This window comes from Balaenoptera musculus, chromosome 6 (genome assembly GCF_009873245.2).
Source record: "Balaenoptera musculus isolate JJ_BM4_2016_0621 chromosome 6, mBalMus1.pri.v3, whole genome shotgun sequence".
NCBI lineage: Eukaryota > Metazoa > Chordata > Mammalia > Artiodactyla > Balaenopteridae > Balaenoptera > Balaenoptera musculus.
This window is the reverse complement of record NC_045790.1, coordinates 63,053,810-63,061,813: the sequence shown is the minus strand read 5'-3', so window position 1 is coordinate 63,061,813 and position 8,004 is coordinate 63,053,810.

The following is an 8,004-nucleotide window of genomic DNA, read 5'->3' as shown; positions in this document are numbered from 1 at the left end:
CTTGCTCATAATGGTCACCTTATGAAAGACAGCTGGGAACAATAAATCATTCCCTGTTCCAAAGGCTGCTCGATCTGGTTCAAAATGGCAGACTTCCTGCTGGAATGAACCTTCTCTGGGCCAATAATATTTCTAGGGAAAAAGTGGAGAGGATGGTGGCCGCAGTAGAGTGAGACACACACGTGCTGGATCTGAAAGGAAACATTCAGCAGCTTGTGGCTTCACCACCTTACATCTGTTCTTAAACAACACCCTGAGGAGATATCGACCTCAGATATGCTGAGTTTTTTCACCCACTCAGAGTTGAACATTAACTATTCAACTGAACTTTTATTATCTAGTGAAAAATAATACAAATGCACAAGATCATTCAGGGAGTATGTTGTACGGCTGATACCATACGCCCTCTGTTCCTCCTTTCTACCAGGGATGAAAGAAGCTTTTCACTTCAAGAACAGAAATTTAAGACATGTGACCAATAATGCTAGAAGATATGAATAAAACATCGATTGGGCTTTGCAATTCTGAAAACGGTAAATCACCAACAGCTCAAGCAGTGATCATTTAACCAAGACCCTGAAATATATTTGTTTAATTTGGTGTTTCATCAATCACTTCCATTGTCTTCCTGGCACTGGGAGAAATGCACAGGCAATTTCTCTCCCAACATACCCGCACCCCCAACCCCCCCCCACCTCAAAAATAAAGCACATGCTTACAAAAAATCTCTCTCACCTAACCAGACATTTTCTGAGAAGCACATATGATGGTGTTTTAAACCCAAGGCAGCACTCAGACGTGTGAAACATTTTTCAAAGCCCCTGAACACTTCACTAAAGAAGCAGAATCCACATACTTCACCCAGTCTGCCTGACTTAAAATAGCGTGAGGCTAGAATCATCCACATGTAGAGTTAAACAATAACATTCTCCCAGGAGATACATGCTGTGAGAATCAATAACCTCTTCTCAAACCAGCAAATTGGTTTCAAGTGTTTCGGTTCACTGGTTACATCCAACAGCCCGGGATAAAAGGCCACCTCCCGAGTGAAAGGGAAGGGGGTGATGAATTCCTGAAAAACATGTTCTCATCAGAATTCCTGTGTGTCATACTACATGGATGGTGTTTGTAAAAATCTTTGGAAAGTACACTGGGGTTTACTTTCAGGCAATCCTCTTTGTTGGAATTTTAACAAAAATGCTTTTCTCAGAGCACTGTGTACTGTCTAATTTCGTGAAAACAACTCACTGCCAAGTAATTGTTGAAATAATTTGATATCTTCAGGATTTCAGGTTTTTCTTAACTTTGCAACTGTATTATTCTTTCTAAAACAAAACATTTTCTAGAAAAGTTACAGGCCCTTCTACTGAGCTATGGGCTCTGGGAATATTTGTCAGAAAATCTGGTCATTGAACTCGCACAAAGTTCATGTCCCTCGTTCCCAGGCAAGTAGCCTGTGTTTTTTCTCTCTTTCTTTTCATTCTGTGAGTGCCTTTCACTCTTCTCTCCAGCAATGTCTGTCATCACCTCCATAAGTTGACTTCGCTCCCCTGTTCAGAGGGCATCTATACCAATCTAACTTTGGAAACGCCTTTCCTCTTCTTCCTCTTAGAGTGGAATATTTATACAGAAATTCTAGCTCAAAGTACAGTTATTTCTATAGTCTAGATGCAAGAAAGGTCTTCCTCTAGAGGAGCAGCTGTATCTTCTACTTAAATTCACACACTTTCAAAAGGGACATACACAGAATAAAGGAAAAGGGACTTATGCTAGCCAGTCCTATCAGCTGGCTTACAAGGTTATTGTTCCCTTGAATGGTCCCCAAGGCTCCTCTCCAATGCCATCTGCCCAGTCCCATGCTCACTACTAGAATGGCAGACCTCAGGACACACCTGTCAGAGCAGCCTTCCCCTATGGAGTTCTGGGAGTTTCTAGTAATTGGAGTCCTCTTTCCCTCCACATCCCCTAAGTCCCTCTCAAGGCCCACAGGGTCTTAGTAGATTTCAAGGCTTGAAACTATGGTTTTAGTTCTATTCTTAATATTTTGAGGAATCTCCATACTGTTTTCCACAGTGGCTGCACCAATTTACATTCCCACCAATGTTGTATGAGGGGTCCCCTTTCTCCACATTCTCTCCAACACTTGTTATTTCTTGGCTTTTTGATAATATCCATTCTAACAGGCATGAGGTGATATCTCATTGTGGTTCTCATTTGCATTTCTCTAATAATTAGTGATGTTGAACATTTTTTCATGTGCCTGTTGGCTATCTGTATGTCTTCTTTGGAAAAATGTCTATTCAGTTCCTCTGCCCATTTTTTTAATCAGGTTGTTTGTTTTTTGTTGTTGGGTTGCATGAGTTCTTTATATATTTTGGATATTAACCCCTTATCAGATATATGATTTGCAATTATCTTCTCCCATTCAGTAGGTTGTCTTTTCATTTTGTTGATGGCTTCCTTTGCTGTGCAGAAGCTTTTTAGTTTGATGTAGTCCCATTTGTTTATTTTTACTTTTTTTCCCCTTGCTTGAGGAGACAGATCCAGAAAGGTATTGCTAAGACCAATGTCAAGGTGCGTACTGCCTAGGTTTTCTTCCAGGAATTTTATGGTTTCAGGTCTTACATTCAAGTCCTTAATTCATTTCAAGTAGATTTTTATGGGTGAAGTAGTGGTCTAGTTTCATTCTTGTGCATGTGGTGTCTAGTTTTCCCAACACCATTTATTAAAGAGACTGTCTTTTCTCCATTGTCCGTTCATTGCTCCTCTGTAATAAATTAATTGTCCATTTATGTGTGGTTTTATTTCTGGGCTCTCAGTTCTGTTCCATTGACTTATGTGTCTGTTTTTTCTGCCCATACCACGCTATTTTGATTACCATAGCTTTGTAATATAATTTGAAATCAGGGAGTTTGATACCTTCAAGATTTGTTCTTTTTTCTCAGGACTGCTTTGGCTATTCAGGATCTACCATATAATCTAGCTATTTCACTTCTGGGTATTTATCCAAAGAATATGAAAACACTAATCAAAAAGATATATGCACCCCCATGTTCACGGCAGAATTATTACAATAGCAATGATATGGAAACAACCTAAATGCCTATCAACAAATTAAAGGATAAAGAAGATGCAATATAGGGGCTTCCCTGGTGGCGCAGTGGTTAAGAACCTGCCTGCCAATGCAGGGGACATGGGTTCGAGCCCTGGTCCGGGAAGATCTCACATGCTGCAGAGCAACTAAGCCCGTGTGCCACAATTACTGAGCCTGTGCTCTAGAGCCCGGGAGCCACAACCACTGAGCTGGTGTGCCACAACTACTGAAGCCCATGCGCCTAGAGCCCATGCTCCACAACAAGAGAAGCCACTGCAATGAGAAGCCCACGCACTGCAACGAAGAGTAGCCCCCGCTCGCCGCAACTAGAGAAAGCCTGCGCGCAGCAACGAAGAACCAACGCAGCCAAAAATAAATAAATAAATAAATAAATTTTAAAAAAAGATGTGATACACACACACACACACAATGGAAAACAAGGCAGTCATAAAAAAGATGAAATCTTGCCATTTGCAACAACATGAACGGACCTTGAGGGTTTTATGCTAAGTGAAACAAGTCAGACGGAGAAAGGCAAATACTGTACTGTATGATTTCACTCATATGTGAAATATAAAATAAACAAACAAAACAAAACAAAAACAAACACATAGATACAGAGAACAGAGTAGTGGCTACCAGAGGGGAAGGGAATTAGGGGGAGGGCAAAATGGGTAAAGGGGGTCTATAGCATGGTGACAAATGGAAACTAAACTGTTGGTGGTGAGCATGCTGTAGTGTATACATAAGTCAAAATTGGAAACATGAAAGTTATATAATGTTATAAACCAATAAAAAATCATTAAAAAAATTTCAATTACTGCTTTAGAGACACTATGGGTTCAACAGGCCTTTATGAGCTATCCTAGGCATCCGAGTAACATTAATTATATTTTAGCTATTGATAACCTCATATACCTACTCCATTTAGAGATGGGTTGGATATGATGGCCGATGTTCAGAAAGCATCGAGGAATGACTCGTAGGTTTCTTAGGTATCCCATTTTAACTATTTGGTCCTTTGCTTAATCATTGACTACCCTCTATGCTTTTTAGACTTATTATTTTTCTTTCTTCACACTCTTACTTCATATTGAAGGAAAAAATTCCTATTACTTCAAAATTAACAGTGTATAGGGCCCTTCAGCATTATTCTACCAATCCCCCAAATCAATTTTAATACATATAATTCCCAATTGATTTCTGTTATAATTTTTAAACTAAGTTTAGTCTTCCCCCCTTACATTTTTTTTCTGTTTAGTATAATTTCCTTCATTGAAGTGAGAAAACTGAATTTTGATATAGTGGTAGAGATTTTTAGTTACAAATAATGGGAACCAAACTTGAACCAACTCAAATACAAAAGAGAATTTATTCAAAGAACATGAGGGTGTCTCACGGATCAAACGCAGAAGTGCAACCAAGACTGCCCATTCCAGAATGGGCTAGAATCCCTTGGGAATTTCACTCAGTATCCTATCTGCTCCTCTCTGTATGCTGGTTTCAGCCTCTTACCTTAGAAGTCTAGCTTTCTCCAACATTCAATCTATAATATGGCTCTGTTACAGCTCCTGTATTTTTATGCTCTGGGTTTATCCACAGAGGCTGACCCTCAGCCCCTCAGCGTCTCTATTCCAAATTTCAAGGAGGGGAATTTGGCCCTGATGTAGTCAGGTGATCAACCCTGGTCAGTTGACTATGACTGGATGTGAGTGGGTGCAGGAGTTCAGGGAAGAAATAGCCAACACCAATTCTGAGTTCCCAGAGAAGGGAGAATTGTTATGAACTTGGCGGACACCCCATACAGAGAAGGAGGGAAACAATAGCTCCTTTACTTCAGTAAACATGTGTTAAGCACCAATCATGTACCAGGGCCAGGCTAGGCTCATGGACACAAAAATAAGTGCAGCAAATTCCACCTTCAAGGAGGGTAACACCCCACACTTCCTGTGAACACCCTGGCCTCCACATATGGTCACAAACCTATAGCAAATACCTAAAACCTCAGTGTACTATATATAGACCCAACATGCAAGATAGTCATTCTGTGGAGTCAATGTTTAGCTCTCATCTTGGACAAGAACAAAACATTTGCAGACAGAAAACAAACAGTTAAAGTTTTATTTCCAGTTGCTGTCAGATGCTAACAAATGAGCAGAATAAAATATAAAATTTATAATGCAGATAACTGGTATTTCTATTTACCATCATTCATACATCTTCAAGGGAAAAAGGTATATGTCTATATGTTCACCAGTAGAAAAAAAAATGCTATTTGAAGATCTACAACATGTCAGTCAAGTTGCTAGATCGGTCCAGACACAAGAGTAGAGAGCACATAAGATTCTGAGCCAGAAGACCTGAAGTCTCATTATACTAGCTGTGTGACCCCAGAGGGTCATACACCCTGTACAGTTTTACCTGTAAAGTGAGGCTCTTACCTCCCTAACAACGTCAGCATGCAGATGTAAAAACTAAAAGGAAGAGTAAGAAAGTAGCAAATGAAGCACTGAGAAGGCAATCCAAATAGAAGTATCAGCTACAAACAGAAGTAAGGAAGTGGGAACCCACAAGAACTACTGGGAGGTTGGGAGGCTGACCTGAGGAGAAAAGAGGGTCTGTAGAGATGCTGTGGTACGACGTAGGCTGAAACCTCAGACAGGACCCTTCTGCTGAGGAGTGAGGAACTAAGGGAATAGATAAAAATGGGCCAGGCCACATAAAGATGCCTTCCAGACCCATGGCCTGATGACCAGAGAGCTAACCTATAGGCCCTAAGCTTCCAATTTTCCCCGACGTGTGACATGCCCCTCTCTTTGGAGATTTAGTTGTGCTTAGTCTTTCCTTTTCAAACAAAGCAGGGGAAAAAAAAGTTACCTAGTTAATTAGCAACTTTCACCTACAAAAAGAAATGTTAATATTATTTCCTTCAGCTTCCTTATCCAGCCCAATTTCCCTTCCATCCTATTGCCTCTCAAACCTTTCTTTTATGTTTCCTTTTCATGAGAAGCTTAAATTCAAATTAGCTGCCTCTCTAGAAAGCTTTCATCTTCTCTTCAATTTCTCGTATTTTTGCCCTCTATCAGATTTTAGTTTTGCTTTTTCAGACTTCACTAAATCTCCATTCATTTGCATGAGCTTTGCCGTCCATTTAAAGTGCTATAGACATTTGATCCTTATACAGCCTATAGGCACTTTAAATCAGCAGAATTGTTTTTGAGTTTTCTATTGCTATCTCATACGATCCCAAATGCAGAACAAGTGATATTAAACTACTTTTAGTTTAATAAGTAATTAAAACATCATAAAAAATATTTTTTTAGAATTCATTCCTCTTTTATTGAGAACATGCCTTCTCAGTGATGGTGATATTGCTCCAAGGGGATGAAAATTGGTTCATGTGGGGCAAAAACTCGTCTTAGATATCACAGTGGTTTGTGGCCCTCCAAACCTTGAACCTATCTAACTAGATCAATTGACATACAGCACACCTGTCATATTAAAATTTCATGGTGGGAGAAAGCAATTAGGGGACAAAAGTGTCTACAGAGGCACCGTAGTAGGGAAATAATGAAAAAAATTTTAAAGGTTGAGGAAAACAATTTAGAACTAACCTATACTTGCATAGTACATCAGTTTATAAAAGCATTAAAGTCTTCCGTTTAATCTCCACAAAAACCAGGTGAATTGGGTACTATTAACCTCTTTTCCAGACATGTAAATTGATGATCAGAGAGCTTACTTCCTAATTGTAAAAGTGTGATGGCCAATTCCCCCCTCCATCTATGACAGTACAGCATGTACATTTCTTTAAAGCAGGGATCCTCAACCTCAGCACTATTGATGTTTTGGGGCAGGATAATCCTTTATTGCAGGGGGCTTTCCTCTGTAACGTAGGATGTTGAACAGCATCCCTGGCCTCTATTCAGTAGCACCCCTTCCACCACCACCTCCACCAGTGAGGACAAACAAAACATCTCTAGATACTGCCAAATGTCCCCTGGGGAACAGGGTGGGGAAATCACTCCTGGTTGAGAATCACTGATTTAAAGCCTACTTATAAAGAGAGACTACCATCTACTATTTTTAAATTTGTATATAATGTCATGAGAGCTAAGAGTTAGGGAGCATTTACCAACATACCAGGCATTTTATATGTATTGACTCATTTAATCCTCCCATCAACCCTATGGGGTAGATAGTAGCATCCATCGTGCCCATTTTACAAACAAGGGTACCAGTTGGAAGGACTGCAGTCAGTAAACTGTGAAGCTAGGATATGTAGATACTGGTGTTGCACTATATCACAAAGAAGTGCTTAAACTATTGACCCAAATATAACTATTTAGTCCATGCAAAATAATCTACATCATGATTATGATTATAATGTTAATTTTGAATTTAAACCCAGAGGTTGCTGTAAATGGCATTATTTCATTCTTTTTTATGGCTGAGTGATATTCCATTTATACATTTATGTGTGCGTATATATGTGTTTATACACACACACACACACATACACACACATATACCACATCTTCTTTATCCATTCATCTGTTGATGGACACTTGGGTTGTTTTCATATCTTGGCTACCATAGATAGTGCTGCTATAAACATTGGGATGCATGTATCTTTTTGAATTAGTGTTTTCTTTTTTTTTTTCCAGATATACACCCAGGAGTGGAATTGCTGGGTCATATGGTAGTTCTATTTTTAGTTTTTTGAGCAAGCTCCGTATTGTTTTCCACAGTGGCTTTGCCAGTTTACATTCCCACCAACAGTGTTGTTACACAAGGTCCCTAAATTCAAACTGCTTACAGGCTAGCAGAAGAGGAATACCATGTCCACCGATAACTGGAGATTAGACCAGTGGTTCTCAAAACTGTAATTCTCTAATAAGACTGAATAA